At 38.3% G+C, this 20,828-nt stretch overlaps 1 protein-coding gene across 11 annotated transcripts in view; it reads right to left on the reverse strand.

Moving 5' to 3' along the window:
- Positions 1 to 10,770, reverse strand: part of ATF2 (activating transcription factor 2) — a 104,961-nt gene extending 94,191 nt beyond the window's left edge. For 4 of the 11 annotated variants that reach the window (XM_064586725.1, XM_064586723.1, XM_045868496.2 and 1 more), the window contains exon 1: positions 10,613 to 10,761. The gene's annotated coding sequence lies outside the window, so the exon portion shown is untranslated. Of the gene's footprint in view, positions 1 to 10,043; positions 10,282 to 10,383; positions 10,579 to 10,612 lie in introns of those variants that run through there. The other 7 variants (XM_064586719.1, XM_045868497.2, XM_064586720.1 and 4 more) reach the window with 7 other exon arrangements.
- Between the last annotated feature and the right edge of the window lie 10,058 nt (positions 10,771 to 20,828).

The raw sequence follows: 20,828 nt of genomic DNA on the forward strand, positions 1-20,828 counted from the left end.
TTAAGGGGTATGGGCTCTGTGGAAAGAGGCAAACACTGCTAATGGTAAATATTCTGGAAAGCAGATATTGTGTCAAAGAACAAGGCTCAGGGGGCGCCTGGGTGGCTCAGATGGTTAAGCGTCTGCCTTCGGCTCGGGTCATGATCTCAGTGTCCTGGGATCGAGTCCCACATTGGGCTCCCTGATCAGTGGGGAGTCTGCTTCTTCCTCTCCCTCTGCCTGTGGCTCCCCCCTGCTTGTGCTCTATCTCTCTGACAAATAAAATCTTTAAAAAACAAAAACAAAAACAAGGCTCAGAAAGTAGATATTCATGTGAGAAAGGAACTTGACATAGACTCAGAAGAGTCTATGGGTTTCTGGCCTTGTCAGAGGACAGGAGCTAGGCAGGAAGAGGACAGTCTTTTCAAGGCAGTGTTCAAACAGGTGTATGTATTACTGAAGGTACACTAATGCATTCCAAGGGACACCTGAGCAGGATAAGTTTTAAGAAAATTTTTGTATCTTTAATTTCCCTATGTTTGCTTTCCTAAAAATGGTCTACTTTCCCTAAATCCTCATTCTTCCACAGCTCAAAAGAAACCCATACTTCTCACCCATACCAAATCTCATTACCATGCACTGCCCCCAGGTTGTAAAACCTTCATGGAACAAAACAAGGGGATTATTTAAAAAGTGTCTTAAAGGGCGCCTGGGTGGCTCAGTCATTAAGCGTCTGCCTTCAGCTCAGGTCATGATCCCAGGGTCTCAGGATCGAGTACCACATCGGGCTCCCTGTTCCGCGGGAAGCCTGCTTCTCCCTTTCCCACTGCTTGTGTTCCCTCTCTCTCTGTTGAAAAATAAATAAAATCTTAAAAAAAAAACCCAAAAAGCTCACAAAATCTCTCATAAAAAAATAAATAAAACAAAAATAAAAAGTGTCTTAAAGCCTCCCTTAACCCAGGCAACCATTTAACCTCAGGCTTGTGTCTTTGCCTGTCTTAGAAGTATTTCTACTGGGCACCTGGGTGGCTCAGTCGTTAAGCGTCTGCCTTCGGCTCAGGTCATGATCCCAGGGTCCTGGGATCGAGTCCCACATCGGGCTCCCTGCTCGGCAGGAAGCCTGCTTCTCCCTCTCCCACTCCCCCTGCTTGTGTTCCTGCTCTCGCTATCTCTCTCTCTGTCAAATAAATAAATAAAAATCTTAAAAAAAAAAAAAAGTATTTCTACTAAAGCATTGTGTTTAAGAATGGCATTTTGCCCTGTGTTTAGGAATGTTCTGAATTCATACATATTGTTTAGTGTGATGACAGGAACAATAAAAACTTTTCATTTAATGATTGCTTCTTCCATTCTCAAAATATTGTCCAAAAATGCACTGTCCCGAGAGAGCTCCATGAAGAGAAGAAATCAATAAGAAACTGAGAAAAGTTCAATTTATATTTATTGCAGAGAAGTATGATAAAGTGATCAATACTTTAAAACACATTAAAATCCACTGGATTCAAATAAAATTATGTTGAAAAAGAGGAAGTTAAATAGGTTAATAAGAGGAATAATGAAAATTTCCAACTGTTAAAGATGAATTAATTCTAGTCTGTTTTTTATTTTTATTTTTTTTCAAGATTTTATTTATTTGACACAGAGAGACATAGTGAGAGAGGGAACACTGCTTGCAGGGGGAACGGGAAGAGGGAGAAGCAGGCTTCCCCCCGAGCAGGGAGCCTGATGTGGGGCTCGATCCCAGGACCCTGGGATCATGACCTGAGCCGAAAGCAGATGCTTTAACGACTGAGCCACCCAGGCGCCCCTCTAGTCTGTTTTTTAAAACCAATGATCGCATCAAATCACTAGTGAAATTAGGTACTTATAAAAAAAAGTAGTGTCAGTATCTAGAAAAGCCAGAAATTGTACTTTTTTTCAACTATTTAAACTTAAGATGAAAAATTTTAGGATTCAACTTAGAAAGGTACAAAGCTTATCAAATTTCTTTTCAGGAGCCCATTAGTGTAGTAGGTAGAACGGTCCCCCAAAGTAGTCCACACCCAAATCCTTGGAAACTATGAATAGTTATATTATATGGCAAAATGGACTCTGAGGATGTAAAAAAATCCTAAAACAGGAAGATTTACAAATCCTAAAACAGGAAGATTATTCTGGGTTATCCAGGTGGCCCAATCTAATTACAGGAGCCCTTAAGAACAGAAAACTTTCTGTCTGGAGTCTCAGAGATTCAGTAGTAGCATAAGTCAAAAATATTAGAAGCATGAGGAAGACCTGACTTGTCATTACTGGAGGGGACAGGACTGAAAGCCTTTCAGCTTCTAAGAGCTGAATAACCATCTAAGTGGTTATCAGTCCAAAAGGAATCTGCATTCAGCCAAGAATCTGAACGAACCCGGAAGTGGATTTTTCCCCCAGACACTCTAGCATGGAATACAGCTCAGCCAACAATAAATTCTGGGTTTGTAAGACCCTAAGCAGAAGACCCAGCTGAGCCCCCCTGGACTTCTGACCTACAAAAACTGTGAGATAAATTTGTGTTGTTTTAAGATGCAAAATATGTGATAATTTGTGATGCAGGAATAGGACATTAACAGTGTGAGCAAAAATGTTAAGGTACCCAGGAGGATAGGCTTGTGTCACAAGGCTTCAAGGGCAGCAATACCTTATAGACAAAGAACTCTGTGTTTTAATTTCCTTCTTATATCTTGGTCAAGAGCCACAAAATGCAAAAAGTTATCCTAGAGCAATCCTGGGGTCCTGGGAACATCAGTATGGTCATAGTAACAAAACTTGAACCTAAGAGTTTGAAAACCTGTAACTATGAGCTAGTAACTCCTTTTCAAGGTTAAGGTACCTTTGAGTTTCTATATTAGAAAACTTTTAAATGGTACGATTTCACTATGATCCTCAACAGTAAGAAACAATACACCACTTTCAGTGTTGTCAAAAAGAATAAAGGATAATAATATATATAAAATACATAGTATAGTGCATGGCACTTACATGGTATCTATTATTACAACTTTTACTGTATTTTACTTGGACGTTAAGTGTACATTTTCCTAACGCTTAATCAATCCTAATCTTATTACCTTCTTTAAAGCCCCAAACTGAGAACTCCATGTTTAATTTTTAAACAAAAGGTTTTTAGTCTTTAACCCATGAATTTGATGTTATCCCATAAGGTTATTTGGTATATAATGTTTAGTTCTGTGTAAGGAAATCAAATACCTCAGAAGTGAGAAAAACAGAAGCCCAGCTTTAATGAGGAAAGCAGCTTTTAATTTTGCCCCACTCACAGCAGACACGACAGATGTTCTTCACACATATCCCCAATTCCCAAGAGTATATAGGCATTTTGATGAAATTCCTCAAAGTTGATGGCACACACAAAGAACACCTCAGACTTTTCCCAATATTGTATTCATGAAAGTATGACTGAGTATTGAGATCAACCCAATATATCAAATATCCTTTAATAAAAATGTAAGTTTTTAAGTTAAACTTCATTTTTTAAGTAAGTCTTAATTATTCCCAGACCTCTAATCCCTAGGTGATATAAGGTAAGCAAGTTCTTGTCTTATAGCCTAAAATTACAACAGAACATTAGAAATATACAAATACAGGGGCACCTAGGTGGCTCAGTTAGGTGTCCGGCTCTTGGTTTCAGCTTAGGTCGTCTTCTCATGGGTATTGGGATCCAGCACTGTGTCAGGCTCCACGCTCAGCAGGAAGTCTGCTTGAGGATTCTCTCCTTCCCTCTCCCTCTGCCCTCCCCTACTCAACCACACACTCTCTCCGTCTCTAAAATAAAATAAAATAAATCTAGGGATACCTGGAAGGCTCAGTCGGTTAAGCATCTGCTTTTGGCTCAGGTCATGATCCCAGGGTCCTGGGATCGAGTCCTACATCAGGCTCCTTGCTCAGCGGGAGCCTGCTTCTCCCTCTGCCTGCCGCTCCCCCTGCTTGTGCATGCACTTTCTCTGACAAATAAATAAAATCTTAAAAAAATAATCTAAAAAAATACACAAATAAAAAGACCATACAGATTAATGGTTATGAATATGAACAGTGCTAATCCAAATTTTTACTAATAACATCATTTTAGATTTGGTAATCACATCTGTTATATAAAATAATGCCCATAGCATTATTTTCCTAAAGGTAGATGTAAAAAATGTACATATCTTTTATTGTTTTTATTCTAATTGTATTCTTGTATCTTTTATTATTATTGTATTCTTACTAAAAACTTACTTTTTTTTTTTTAAAGATTTTATTTATTTATTTGAGACAGAGAGAATGAGAGAGACAGAGAGCACATGAGAGGGGGGAGGGTCAGAGGGAGAAGCAGACTCCCTGCCAAGCAGGGAGCCCGATGCGGGACTCGATCCTGGGACTCCAGGATCATGACCTGAGCCGAAGGCAGTCGCTTAACCAACTGAGCCACCCAGGCGCCCAAAAACTTACCTTTTGTAAAAGTAAAAAGAGAATAGAAATCACAGTTCACCAAGAATTACAGTAAGTCCTAGTTATCACTGCTATTAAGAGTATATTGATACTAATTTCTCATTATGAATAAAGTACAAATAAGATAGGGTATAGATTATGTATAATTCCTACTGCAACACTAGTAAGCTCCTCTCTTCCTCTCAAAGTATATCAAAATTAAGTGAAAGAGATATTACTAAATAACCTTCAATCCAACATCATGTCAATCATTATTAAAACCTTCTTTACAAATGATAAAAGACACAGTGACTCTCAACACTGTGATTGAGAACTGATGTTACATTAGTTGAATAATCAATAAAGAACTCAAAAGAACATTAGAAGAAGACATACAGATGGCCAGCAGACAAATGAAAAGATGCTCATCATCACTTATCAGGCAAATGCAAATCAAAACTACAAGGAGGTACCACCTTCACACCCATCAGAAAGCTAAAATCAACAACACAAGAAATAACAGGTGTTGGCGAGGATGTGGAGAAAAAGGAACACCTGTGCACTGTTCATGCGAATGCAAACTGGTACAGCAACTAGAAACCAGTATGGAGGTTCCTCAAAAACCTAACAGAACTACCTTATGAACCAGCAATTGCACTACTGGGCATTTACCTGAAGAATATGAGAACACTAATTCAAAGAGATACATGCACCCCTATGTTTATAGCGGCATTATTTACAATGGAAGCAGCCCAAGTGTCCGTTGATAAATGAATGGATAAAGATGATGTGATACACACACACCCACACACACTCACTCACTCAATGGAATATTACTCAGTCATAAAAAAGAATGAAATCTTGCCATTTGCAATGACATGCATGGAACTAGAGAGTATTATGCTAAGTGAAATAAGTCAGAGAAAGACAAATACCATATGATTTCACTTGCATGTGCAATTTAAGAAACAAACAAGAAAAGGGAAAATAAAATTAGAGAGACAAATCAAGAAACAGACTCTTAATTATAGAGAACTGATGGTTACGGGGGGTGTGTAGGGGGATGGATTAAATAGGTGATGGGGTTTAAGGAGTGCACTTGTAGTGATGAGCACAGGGTTATGTATGTAAGTTATGAATCACTATATCGTACACCTGAAACTAATACTATATGTTAACTAATTAGAATTAAAAAAAGAACAAACATTAGAAATGTGGTATTTTATTTAATCATCATCTCTTCCATTATGAAAAGGAAGGAATGAAAGGTTTCACCGAAATGTTTCTAGTGGAATTGGTGGAATAGAAGAAAATGATAATTAGATTTTATGGAAATCATACTGTCACAATTTTATCATCTCAAAATATGAGTAATGCTATACTACATGAATTTTATATAGAAAAAGTCTGACTTGGGGAGAAAGGGAACAAAAAAATAGGAGATACCCTCTCACATAATTTATGGAAATTCTAACATAGTAAGTTGCACCGAAATTATAAATTCCTATGGAAAACTCAACTTTATTGCCAAAGCTACTAAAGAGATGATTGATGTCCTGCCTTCAAGCTACATCACACACACCTGGAAGGGCTATGGTAGATTATTATCATTTCTGAATGTACTTTTTTTTTTTTTTAAAGATTTTATTTATTTATTTGAGAGAGAGAGAATGAGAGAGAGAGAACACATGAGAGGGGATAGGGTCAGAGGGCGAAGCAGACTCCCTGCTGAGCAGGGAGCCCGATGCGGGACTCGATCCAGGGACTCCAGGATCATGACCTGAGCCGAAGGCAGTCGCTTAACCAACTGAGCCACCCAGGTGCCCTCTGAATGTATTTTAACAATAATTACCACACCATATACTAAGTATTCATTAGTTCTGACACTGTTTTAAGCGTTCTATATACACTAATTATTTGAACAAAGCTATGAATTAAGTATTATCTTTAAAAATAAGGAAATTGAAGCACAGAGAAGTTATTATTTGCCCAAGGTGATACAGATGATAAGTGGCAGACCCATGGCAGTCCGGCTGATAACTACCCTAAAACACTGATTATATACATACTATGTACCAGAAGACAACACAAAGAAAACTCAATGTGGCTATAACATACACATTCTTCATTTCAAGGATTATCTATTTGTAAACAAATGTCATTATGATTTTTAATAACTCATAAATCCGTAAGTCAAAAAGTAGCTCTTATATAAAAGTAAACTAACATAAAACATCCAACATGTAAACCATGTAAAACTACATCAAATTTAAGGATTACTGTTACTACACTGTCAAGTTTCAGTAATCTTTATGAGAGTCAGTGAAATGAAGAAAATATAAAATATACATTATCTGTCCCAGCACACAGATCACTGGTAGGCAAATAACTACAGATTGATACGGTCTCCTAAATAAAACTGCTAAATAATGCAACTTATTCCCATTAATAATTCCTAATTAAGCAATCCTACTTTATTAATCAGCGTAACTCCAAAGTTGGTAAAATTACGATAAAATTGGTGCACTCAGATTCTGACAGTATAGACTTGCTCAATCAACTCTTTGGAGAGGCAAAAATCTGGCAATATAGAAACATTTATATCCTTTGACCTAGTAATGTCATTTGAGATTAGTATCCTACAGAAATAATTCAAAATAAATAAAAAGATAGATGCATAGAGATGCTCAATTCAATGTTAAAATGGAAACTGAAAACAATCATTTTCCTGTTGGGCATTTAAAATTGAGGAAATTTTAATGGTCAATTGGTAAACTATCATGTAACCATTATAGATCACCAAGGTTAGACAATATGGGGAAATGCTAAAGCTGTAAAAATAAAACATTAACTATATCAAATGATAAAATTCTGTCAAAGCTATAATATATATGCAGAAATTAGAAGGTGACAAAAATAATGAAAAGTTATTTGTCAGTAGGGCAAACTTGTAGTTGATTTCTAGTAACACTATTTTAAGTGTTCAGTAAATAGAAACCTAGCCCACACACAAGAATTAGAAAAAACAAAGCTATAAAATTGGAAGAACAAAGCTATAAAGTTGGAACGACAAAAGTTTAGATTCAGGTAAGCAAACTAAAGAACATTTAAGGAATTTGTAAATTAAGGTAGTATTATAGATAAAGATACACACTACTAGCCAAAGAACCAAAATATACTTGGTATTTTGCCAACTGGCTTTTTGCCAATTTTAATCATTCCCACCCTGTTTTCCCTACTAATCTTGAGAATCTCTGCGGTAATAAGCTACTACCACTGTTAGGAGAGTTTCTATTCCTTGGGTATTAAGACAGAAAAAAACGAGAATCACTATCTTTGTTTTAAGGTAGAGAATGCAGACATGGGTGAATAAGCCTTGCCCCAAAAGCATTCTATTTACATCCCTTCTTGTTACAAAAAAATGTTTTTAATCACTCTACTACCACTGCCAAAATGCCAAGGGGGAAAAAAAAAGCATCACTTAAACATACTTAAAAGTGTACATGAATATACATTTCAAGAGTGTTAAAAATAAATGAAAATAGTATATATAAATACGTGTATCTATAATTATATAATGCAGGACACATTTATAGTAATATATGTAAAATAACTCCAATTATTGTTGGCCATAAAGGTCAACAAACTTCCTTAAATTTTTATGAAATTATATTTTACTCTAACTTTTTAATCTTGAGCTCAAGAAACAGAGCAAAAGAAATGTTTTGTGGGTTTTCCCCTGGACGTAAATAGTGAATACTATCATTAATACCTCTTAAGAATTACATTAAGAAAACGTGCAGTATTTTAGGTAAGTCCCTTAGTTTCACGGAATAGGTGTGAGTTAAAGGATAAACACAGAAATACTAAGTTAAACTACTGACTACAACAATGCAGATTTGTTGCTTTCCTGTAGTACATTTTAATTACAGTGAATAGTATAGCAAGTACTAAATGTATTGCTTTTTATAAGGATCAGTTGATTATCCAATTATTATTATTCAATGGGTTTTTGAAATGGGTTTTTGAAAAGAGAGATTGTATTATCTGCTCAAGATGACACAGATAAGATCTACACATTTGATCTAACATGATCTAACAATTTACCAGCAGAGAACATCTAAATCATTAAAATCCAACTTTTTCAAAACACAAAAATTTAGGTAGGAAAAATGTAGACTATTTCTTCAGACTTAATGCTAGTTACTGTAGACATTTGATGTATAGCATACCATTTTTAAAAATGATATTGATAGCTTTCAAATACTGAATACCAAGAAAAAGCATTGCTACAAATTATGTTAAAGAGCTGACATAATAACCTTAATATGTACTGTTATTTTAGTTTAAATATATGAAGCAAATACTCCAAGTAAATATAGGCATTTCTGGATTACATATTTAATAGATTATGGTAAAGTGCCCCAAAGATGAAATAAACATTCTAATAAGGTTATTTTAAAAAGAATTTCCAGGAAATGCAATCAGATCTACAGAAGGCATGTGTACCTTAAACACACACACAGTTCCTGAAAGCGCCTTCCTTACTGACAAATACAAACACCTATGTGCTAAATTACAATATAGTTCAAATAACTGAAAATTTAATGGCAGTAACCCTCTCAAAAAAGATAAAACAGGTCTTAGGAAAGCAGCATGCGAACAACCATAAATTTGTAAAATTCTTATAAATTACAAAGACTAGGATTTTTGTTATTCAATTATTGATGACCAAAGATTCAAGAACATCCTTCACTCTAATTCTTTATCTGCAGAAGGGCATCTCTATTTTTTTTTTTAACACACTTTACAAAGATGTTCCCGCAGTTTTGAAAAGTGTTTAAGTGGATTCCTAAAGTCAATGTAACAAATTTAATCACAAGATGTAATTGCTACTGTATTTGTCTTTCAGGTCACTTAACCCTGTAGGGCTGAATTTTAAACAAGCTTATCATCTTTATAGTTTTGGTACAATAGACCAAGGTTACATGGCTATTTAAGAATTACACCTAGAAAGGCTATTACTGACAGTGCCAGTGGTTTCTTCAAAAAGGACCAAAAGTGCACTCAGAGGAATAGTTTTTGTTTTGATTTCAAATATGTATATTAAACTTACGCATTGTTAGTCTCCGTAATTTAAAATTCCTAAGAAATTATAACTTTCACATAATTTAGGTATTAGTCAATAGGGTGAAGGTCCATGAGGTGTAATCCCTTTCATTCCATCATATTCACAGGAGTTTTGCTCTTCGCCTCAACCAGTTTTAAACTCTCCCTTAAGCAAAGGCAATTTTAAACTACCTAAGGACACAAAATAGTCCCTAGCTCCTCCGCCTTCTCCTTCCTCTAGCGAGCTAACACAGAAAATACACACATACACACATACAATCTCTCAGCCCTGTTCCCTAGGGCATCAATAAAAAGCACAGGTTATTTCCCTACAGAGGCCCTGCAGTCCATGCAGGGAGGTAAAAAATGGGGGAAAATACCGGAATCAATCTGCACCCACACCTCAGCCCCGCCCCACCGGGAAAAAGTGGGGGGTGGCGGGAGTGTGAGGGGGCAGAAAGGACAGAAAAGGCCGAGACTTTCAGCTCACAGGTTCTCCATACCATTTGTTCCATCATGTTCCACCACAGGCAGAGACCCTGACCCTATTTTCTGCTGCGCCTCCCGATCCTCATCCCGGCCACCATCACCTATACACAGTCCCCAACCACTGAGTCCTGGGTGGGGAGACCAGAGCCGGCCCTCTTCCTGCTAATCCAAGGGCTGAAGGGGGTCTCCCTGCGCCCTCGCGGATGCGACGTGGAGCCCGGAGACCTCTGAACTAACCAGAGAAAGGGGAAGATAAATCGGGGGGAGGGGTCTAAGAGGAGCCGTTATTCCTTTTTCCTCTTCGTTAGGAAAGCGCGCGAGCGGGGAGGGGCCGGAACAACGAATGCCAGTTACCTAACGGTCCCGCCCGGCCGGTCGGGCTCCCGAAGCAGACGCCGCGCGAGCCGCTGAGGTGGCAGTACAGCCTCAGTCGCCCCGAGGGCTAGGCACTGAGGCAGGAGCGCCCGAGGTGATGGGAAGCGGGGGGTGGGGACTACGGTGAGCGACGTCGCCATGTTAGTGCCTTCTTTCTCCATATCCCTACAGTCTCCATCCCTACGGCCTTCTCCCCATCACGACTCACCTTTCCAGGACACTAGTTCATGCTTCTCTCGGTCGCCAGGGAGGCCCGAGCTCACCCGTGTTTACAAACTACCCCGGGAGGAAAGGGCTGAACCGCACTTTAAAGGCCACGGGCTCCCACAGGCTTCCGTCCTCTCTCGCGAGATCGGACTGACACCCCCCCCCCCCACCTTCTCCCCGCCCCACTCCCGGCATCCCCCCTTTCTTCTCGCGCCCCTCCCCTCTACACACACGCCCCTTCTTGCCTCCTCTCCGTCGGAGCGCCTCCGGGTCAGGTGATTCCGTCAGCCTTAAGGGGGAGGGGGCGGTACCTCAGGAGGGCGGGGAAGGAGGGGGCGGGAACCAAAGAACACTCACTAGCTGACGATTGGACAAAGAGCCCGGAGGGCGGGAAGCAGTTCTGGAAGGAGGCGGGACCGCAGAGCCAGAAGAGAAGAGTCTCCGTAAGCCCTGCTGAAGCCTGCGATTGGCAGGGGCTGGAGACTGGCGTGGGTGTGGGGTGCTGTACCAGCTGAATGTTGGGGTCGCGGGAAGGGTTTGACGGTGTGCGGAGAAGTAAGGTGAACTCTGGAAAAGGCTGCGAGTGGCGGGAGAGAAAGCGCGATGAGTCCTCCGAGCTCTGCCACAGGAGCCCGGTATTTTTGTTGCTGTCGCTTTCTGGCCCTGGGTTGGAAGGAGGGCAAAACGTTAGGCGCGCGCCTAAACCCATTTTACTGCCACTCTGAAGCCTGAGACGGGGAGTTTTCGTTAAGCTGAGGTTGAGAAGAGGTGGAGTTTGCAGCAAAGTACCCCCAAGGCCTCTACGCGCCTAAGGCGGGAAAGCAAGATAAGTCGGTTTTGAAAAGAAAAGGAAAAGCCTTTACTTTGGATGGTATTTGTTCGAATTTTCCTTAGCTATAACTGAAACTGATTCTTCCGGCTCCTGAACGCCTGGTACAGTGTAAGATATTAGCATATAATTATGTTCTAAGTAACTTACCAAAAGAAATACAGTGCCCTCCACTATATAACCGTACGTTAAAACCGTGCAAGGAGTTGTTTATAGGAGAAAATCTTCCATAATAAGGTGTATTCTATTTTATCAGTTTTCTTTTACTTAGTAGTTACAGATTTTAAACATATCAACTTTAATAGAGATAATTTCAAATTTTTAAAATATCAGCAACTCCTTATTAACATTTACAAAGGACCAAAGGACACCAAATTAGAATATGGAATAGAAATGGATCTCTTCCCATAATACTATTCTACTGCTCACTGGGTTACTACAATGACAAAGAAATGTCTGTCAAGCTTTGAAAGTAGCTGTTTAAAAAAGGATGGCGAAGGAAGACCATTTGATTAATTTAACATGAGGGACAAAAGAGACCATATATAATGTTCTGCAATTGAACAGATATACTCCTGAAAACACAGAAGAATAGTGCTGAAAATATTTTTTTAATGTTGTTCTATGATTCTTTATATAACAAATATTTCAACGTTAAGTGTGGGGATATTGATTGTTCAATAAATATGCACAATGAAAAGTATGATCGGGGCTCCTGCGAAAATTTGTTTTAACTACTTTTTAAAAAGCCATTTTTTTCAGTGCCTTGTTTTTTCATTTATTACGTGACTATAAATTATGAATAAAGTTTATGTGTTAATATAAAATGCACTCTCAAACATCCAAATCAAAGTGAAACTGAAATTATTGGAAGATTGTGAGGTATTGTATTTGAAAGTAAGTGTGCAGTTCAATAATGGTATCTGGCATAAAAGTGAAATTCTGATGGCACTGAACCTTTTACCAGATTTCTGGCCTGTGTACATATATGTGAGCCACCTCACTCTTTTAAAACTAATTTCATTATTCAAAAGACCAGAAAGAAGCCAGAATATTAACACTGTTTACTTCTCAAGTTAAAATGAAAGTACTATCCCTATCTAATATCAGTGACACTGTAGTAGTGTTTGTGTCATGTAGGACTAATTATATCAGTTAAACTTCAGCTCAGATTACTGATTCTGAATATGATGATGGACAAGATGTGCAAATGGCAAATCACAAGTTGTTAGGTCAAGTATATATTCACTAAAACTGCTTCTCTCCAACTCTGAAAATGTCTAATGTGAGGAAAAGAACTATAAATGTTATGGCATTGCAAAAGAAATTTGCATCAATTAGATTTTCTTAAAACAATTATTTTCCATTCACTTATATCAAAAATTCAAAATTCTTTTCTCCACTTTTGATTCATTTTCAGTTGGCAGTAGATTTGGTTTTAAATTTCTCCTCCTCATCCCTACTTCTCCAGTCTGTTGTCAAGTAGTTAAATATCTACATAATGCACATGTAGAGGAACATGTTATTTTATTTATTTATTTACAATATTTTATTTATTTATTTGATAGAGACACAGCGAGAGAGGGAACACAAGCAGGGGGAGTGGGAGAAGGAGAAGCAGGCTTCCCCCCCGAGCAGGGAGCCCGATGCAGGGCTCGAACCCAGGACCCTGGGATCATGACCTGAGCTGAAGGCAGACACTCAACGACTGAGCCACCCAGGCGCCCCAGAGGAACATGTTATTTTAAAGAACATCTTTCAGGAGCCCTCAAAGAAGAAAGAAGAATTATTTAGTAATATAAATAGTACTATGCTCTGTTGTGAGAATGCAGTTTTAGCTACTTTTCTTTTTTAAAAAGTAAACAAAGTGAGAAAAAAATAAAGGAGATCACAGGGAAAAAACAGGTGGAAAGGCTGCAAATCTGTTCCATACCATGTTGGCAACCTGGTAGTTAGCAAATGTCTTGCTTTATATATTTGTAATTCCACAACAGTTTCTTTACTATAATTTTTCTACAAATGGAGAAAAAATTCAGCTTAGACAAAATGAATGTAGTTATTATTTTCAGTTCTGATCTCGTGAACTTGTCTCACTCTCCATATCTTAATAAAACACTTTGCTTTTCAATTTTTTTCTCTTTGTCATGCCTCAATATCCCCTAAAAGCCCTAAAATTCTCTACAGTCTTCTCTTTTGCAAATGCAGGAAATTTGTTCTGGACCCCTACTTTGCCTGTCTTATCATTCCATATGTACATCTACCCAACTTACTCCTAAGAAAATTAGTGAGGATCTGGTAAACCTCCTCTAAGAACCCAGCATGACTTCTGAATAAAATTGGTATCCCTTAGATACAAGAGGCTATTTGAAGAACACTATTTCTATCACAGAAATGCCCATTATTACATACTGCAAGAAACAATGGAGGCCTCTAATTGCTCTCAAAACCTTCCAAGTGCCACAGAGTGTGTATTTTCCACCTTGTTGAGAAGAGTTATTATGTGGTTCTTAATCCATTAATCTGCTACGGTTCTTAAGAATTCAACTAAAACCCTACTCCAGTATATATATTTATATAAGGTATTTAAATATACTAAAATATAAATATGTATATATGACAAATAGAGTGAAAAGGAAGATTTAATTTGTAAGTTTCTGTTATAGCTAAATAAAACACAGCATATTCCAGGGCATCCCTTATGTCTGCCTTGGACTCAGAGAAAGCCTCTGCATTTTCACGGGTATCTTCAAGATGCAGCCCAGTACAGAGTGATGAGATGAGGACAGCATGGCCCTAGACATTTTAGTTGATTTTTTGGTAGCTTCTACCTCATGGTAGATCTTCTTTCCTTCCCCCCGCAACCCAGCGTTTCCCTGCACATCCCTGAAATGGCCTACATAATAGTTAACCTTTCAGCATCTGTTTTCACTATGGGAATTTCCATTCAGAACATTTCAAGTATAAGGAGGGTCCTTGTCCACTTCCCACCCCCAGTCTTTGGGTCTCAAAAGAGTTTGTAATTAATTGAGTGTGGCATTGTGGGGAAAAAAATAGAGGGCTGTATTTATCCTCAAATCATACTTTAGCTTATGCCAGTCTCAGCAAGACCAGTCCAAAGTGAGAGAATGGAATTTAAAGGCCTACTTTCTATCCTTAGTATCAATGCCTCCTCCTACCTCTCTCTCATCCCACTAACTTGAAAGAGGGTTTATCATCATTATACTTAGCTTTCCACACACTATAAAGTTACCAATACAGGTAGATAGAACCACTCCTAGGGTAAAGAATTTTGTCTGGCATTCCAGTGTCTACCCTTGATGACTCCCGATAACTAGTCTGTCAACCCAAGGACCACATAATAGCAAAGCCATGAATTCCTCATGCCAGAAACCAAGAAAGACCTGGTCATATGGACCCTCCCAGGCCATAGACTAATACCTTGCTCTTTCCAGTTACATTCTCACCTTGGAGACAGCCTCTTATGTTAACTGTAAACCTAATGCTCTGTCTCTATAGTTTACTATTCATAAAGTATCAATATTTATTGAGCATGAACATGCCAGGCACTGTTTCTGGCCCTGCAGCTACAACTATAAACAAGACACAGTCCCTTAAGGAGACTTTCATGAGAGAGGAGGTGAGTCACAACACATTTATCAGCAATATAATTTAAACAGTAGTAAGTGCTGTAGAGAAAATAAAGCAGAAATGTGATAACATACAGTAGTATAAGCTTACTCCTTTTGTACAACTTTAGGGGTCTTGAGAGCTAAAGATGTTTTAGATATCTCTGGAGAGGTAGATAAATACTTTGAGTTGTCCTTTAGACAGAAATCTTGAGGGAATAATACTGAGCTGTCCAGCATCGAGAGACTCAGCCAAACTATGTAACTATTTGAGAAAGCAAACCCTGGGACTCTCCTGTAAGAGGAACAGATCCTGGAATCTCCATGGCTGGGAAATGCTAACTAAATGCTTTTTGTTGAAAAGTAGCCACTGAAAACAACCATGGTCCTCTTAGGAGTCTCTGCCAAGATCAGTTGTAGGATGCTAGCTCATGCTAATAGGTAGAACAATCAAAAGCCTTTGGATTTATGAGTCCCTATTATCTTATCTTAGGTCAATTCTTCTCTTCAGTATTTAAGCTCCCTTGAAAAAGAAGCTCTAAGTTACTGAACATCTAAGAGGAGATAGATTACTTGCATCATTCAGGAGAAGGAAGTGCAGATTCTTACTAGGAATGTGGGCCAATTTTTAGAGATTATAAACAGACTGATAGCTGAAAGGATGTGACCTAGGGACATAGGGTTACCTTCAATTTACATAACTGTTTCTATAAAGTTGTAAGTGAAATGTCATATTGGAGCCTGTTTTCTCACTGACAGATTATACCAGTGGTTCTATTTTTGATTTGGGACCCTGCACTCCATAACAACATGTTAACATAAATAACATTAAAAAAAAATAACTGTATTTTCCAAAACAAAAATAGAATGGCATCATATTCACTTTTGTAAATAACTACATCACACTTAATAGTAGCTGCATTTTTGTATCTATTTCTGTATTTGATCTGTTGTATTATGTTGTTTTGGTTGAAGTTCTGATGACAATCTAGCCTCACACAGCTGTTAGTGGAAAGGGAAGATCGTGTGAACCCCCCGAAAGGTTCTAAGGGCCCTCTGAAGTTTTCAGACCACACTTTGAGAATCACTGGATTAGCAGTACATTCCAAAAGGAAGGGGGGAAAAAACTGCCCAATTAATGAGTTGATAGCTTTTTGAAAGATAAGGAGTCTAAGTCAAGGCATGTGGGGAATTGTAGTATTTTAGCACAGTGTTTTAAAAGCTTAATGTATATACAAATCACCTGGGATCCTTCTTAAAATTCAAATTCTGATTCAGAAGATCTGGTGTGAAGCTCTAGAACCTGACTCTCTGACAATGTCCCAAGTGATGCCGACACTGCAGATCCCTGGACTTCACTTTGAGTAGCAATGCTGTAGTATATTGTAATAAACACATCACCAGAAAGCCTATAAAAGAATGCACAGGTGAGCTTGTATGTATGTGTTGTAGGAGAAGAGGGTAGGATAAGGGTGGGTGGAGGGAAAAGAAGAGTATAAATAAACTCAGCCTATCTACCTTTGAAAAATCTGTAAAAATGATGATACCACTTGTAAGTCCTATACCATCACAAGTTTTGACTACTACTTACTAACTATATGTATATCAAAGCAAGCTAAGGCATAATGTTGCTATTGGCAGAGACAGAGTCCAACTGCCATGTTTGTTGAGGCAGAGGAGGATGGTATTAGATCTGAAAAAAAAAATTTTTGGTCCTAATAATGTAAAGAATTTGGCAAGGATTGATGGACTATGTATTTAGGTCTTATGTCCATAATATTTTCAATAGAGTAATACCATGAAATTACCAAATTAATATATGCTCAGCATGTAGAGACTTTAACAACTCATAATTTCAGGTGTAGAAATCACATATTTAGAAGGCTATGCAGAGGATAGTACTGATATTTTCTTCTTCCAAACACTTAACACTCAAACCAAACCACATTGACTAAAATTACCAAATAGAATTTAAAACTTACAGCAGAAGCATGAGTATATATTTTTTTGGTTCTCAAATGATATTTCCCATTTATCTATAATCCTTCTTTAAACTTAACTTTAGTGACATTCATTTCTACCTAACTTTAGCTGCTCAGCAAATTTTTATCATTCCTTGGACCTACCTTACCTCTAAGAGCTTTTACTCTGAGGTTCTTTACATTTCTTGTCTATGTATTGGCTCTTACTGAAATGGATCTTCAACCGTATTGTGCTCCCTGGACCCTTCACCATCCTATTTTATTTTCATAAAATACACATAACAAAATTTACCATCTTAACCATTTTAAGTATATATTTCAGTGATATTAAATACATTCATAATGAGGGGCGCCTGGCTGGCTTAGTTGGAAGAGCATGCGATTCTTGATCACAGGGTTGTGAATTTGAGCCCTACATTGGGTATAGAGATTAATTAAAAATAAACTTAAAAAAATACATTCATAGTGTTATACAACCATCATTACCATTCATGTCTATAACTCTTTTCATTTTGTAAAACTGAAATTCCATGCCGGTTAAACTAGACCCCTCCCCCATTGTTCCCACCCCAGCCCCTAGCAACCACAATTCTACCTTTTGTCTCTATGATTTGACTACTCTAACTACCTAAGTGAATCATACAGTAGTTTGTCTTTTTGTGACAGGTATGTTTCACTTAGAATAATGTCCTCAGGGTTCATCCACATTGTGGCATCTATCAGAATTTCTTTCCTTTTAAAGGCTAAACAATATTCTATTGCATGTATATACCACATTTTGCTCCATCCATTGATGGACACTTGGGTTGCTTCCATAGTTTAGTTATAATAGTGAATAATGCTGCTATGAACATGAGTGTACAAATATCTCTTCAAAACCTTGCTTTTAGGGGAACCCTCCTACACAGTTGGTGGGAATGCAAGCTGGTGCAGCCACTCTGGAAAACAGTATGGAGGTTCCTCAAAAAGTTGAAAATAGAGCTACCCTATTACCCAGCAATTGCACTACCAGGTATTTACCCCAAAGATACAAATCTAGTGATCCGAAGGGGCATGGGCACTCCAATGTTTACAACAGCAATGTCCACAATAGCCAAACTATGGAAAGAGCTAAGATGACCATCAACAGATGAATGGATAAAGAAGATGTGGTATATATACATACACAATGGAATATTATGCACCTATCAAAAAAAAAAAGAAATCTTGCCATTTGCAACAATGTGGATGGAACTAGAGGGTATTATGATAAGTGAAATAAGTCAATCAGAGAAAGACAAGTATCATATGATCTCACTGATATGAGGAATTTGAGAAACAAGACAGGATCATAGGGGAAGGGAGGAAAATATGAAACAAGATGAAAGCAGAGAGGGAAACAAACCGTGAGAGACACTTAATCTCAGGAAACAAACTGAGGGTTGCTGGAGTGGTGGGGGGTGGGAGGGATAGGGTGGCTGGGTGATGGACATTGGGAAGGGTATGTGCTATGGTGAGGACTGTGAATTGTGTAAGACTGATGAATCGGGGCACCTGGGTGGCTCAGATGGTTGAGCCTCTGCCTTCGGCTCGGGTCATGATCCCGGGGTCCTGGGATTGAGCCCCACATCGGGCTCCCTGCTCCGCGGGAAGCCTGCTTCTCCCCCTCCTTCCTGCTCAAGCTCTCTCTCACTATCTCTGTCTCTCTTAAATAAATAAATAAATAAATAAATAAATAAATAAATAAATAAATAAATAAATAAAAGACTGATGAATCACAGACCTGTACCCCTGAAACGAGTTAAAAAAAAGAGAACATAGTAGGAAGGGAAAAATGAAGGGGAGGAAATTGGAGGGGGAGACAACCATGAGAGACTATGGACTCTGAGCAACAAACTGAGGGTTTTAGAGGGGAGATGGGTCGGGGAATGGATTAGTCCGGCAATGGGTATTAAGGAGGGCACGTATTGCACGGAGCACTGCGTGTTATATGCAAACAATGCATCATGGATCACTACATCAAAAACTAATGATGTAATGTATGGTGGCTAACATAATCAAATAAAATTAAAAAACGACAAAAAACAAAACCTTGCTTTCAGTTCTTTGGGGTATATACCCATAAGTGGAATTGTTGGATCATATGGCAATTCTATTTTTAACTTTTTGAGGAACCACCATACTGTTTTCCACAGCTGCTGTACCATTTTTACATTCCTACAAGCAGTGCACGAGGGTTCCAATTCCCCCATATCCTTGCCAACACTTTTTTGTTGTTTTGTTTTTCATAGTTGTCATACTCCAGGGTGTGAGGTGGTATCTCACTGTAGCTTTGATTTGCATTTCCCTAATGATTAGCAATGGTGAGCATCTTTTCATGTATTAGCCATTTGACTATCTTCAGAGAAATGTCTATTTAAGTCCTTTGACCATTTCTAAATTGTATTTTTGTTGTTGAGTTTTAGGACTTCTCTCCATTTGTGGTATTAATCCCTTATCAGATACAGGATTTGCAAATATTCTCTCATTTTGTGGGTTGGTTTTTACTCTGTTGACAGTGTCTTTTATCGCACAAAATTTTAAAACTTTCACGATACTCAAGTTTATCTAGTTTTTTTCTTTTGTTGCCTGTGTCTTTGGTGTCGTATCTAAGAAATCATTGCCAAATCCAGTGTCCTGAAGCTTTTGCCCTGTTTTCTTCTAAGAGCTTTGTAATTTTAGTCTTTTTAAGTCTTTGATCAATTTTGAGTTAATTTTTGTATATGTTGTTAGGTAAGGGTCCAATTTCATTCTTTTGCATGTTAATATCCAGTTTTCCAGGCACCATTTGTTGAAAAGGCTCTCATTTTCCCCTTGAATGGTCTTGACACTCCTGTCAAAAATTATTGGACTGTATATGCAAGGATTTATTTCTGGGCTCTCTATTCTATTCCATTGGTCTTTTGTCTTTATGCCACTGTTTTAATTACTGCAGCTTTGTAGTAAATTTTGAAATAAGGATGTTCATGCATACATCATTTTTTAAACTTTCTCCACCTATTTATTCTTTGATCACCTTTAATATGGTTGTTTTAGTCTTCCCCTAGGAGATCTATCATCAGGTCTTTCTCTGCAAGATTTATTTTCCCTTTGAATGGGCCATAATTTCCTGTTTTTTGAATGCCTTTTGATTTTTTGTTGTTGTTGCAAACTGGACATCTGAATAATGTGGTATCTCTGGCAATCAGATTATCCTCTTTCCCTAGGGTTCATTGTTCTGTTATTTTATTATTATTTTTGATTGTTGTATACTGTCTCTGTGCAAAGGATTAGCTTGATGTGTAAACTTAATGTTTTGTCAGGTCTTCTCTGAGCCTGTGCCTTTTCTTGGGCATGAGTGGTTACTTTCTAATTTTCCCTGTAAATGCAGGTGTTTTTGAATGTCCTAGTCTTTAGCATCTGGCTCCCAAAAGGGGAAAAAGAGAAAAAACAAGGGGGAAATGGATACCTTCCCCTGGAAGTCACTTCAGCTGGAGGGAAGGAGCTTGCAACAATGAGGGGAGGGGGAGCAACAATGGCCACCCTCCTCTTTATCTGTACCTCTGTAACCAGAAGTAACAATCAATGATCAAAGAAAGCATTGATAACCAGTATTTGGAGGACAGGGTTCTTTTTGCTTACCCTGGTTCCCGCAAGCTGTGTGGAAGCTGCTCCAAGATGTGCATAGCAGCCTGCCCTGCGGTTGGGGCTGAGGTCTGGTAGCTGCTACTCTATGAAGACCTGAAATTGAAATTAACCCTACTTTACAGTTCAAGCCTTCCT

This window comes from Mirounga angustirostris, unplaced genomic scaffold, assembly GCF_029215605.1.
Source record: "Mirounga angustirostris isolate CCGP_5_RB_7025 unplaced genomic scaffold, mMirAng1.0.hap1 SCAF_3, whole genome shotgun sequence".
Classification (NCBI taxonomy): domain Eukaryota; kingdom Metazoa; phylum Chordata; class Mammalia; order Carnivora; family Phocidae; genus Mirounga; species Mirounga angustirostris.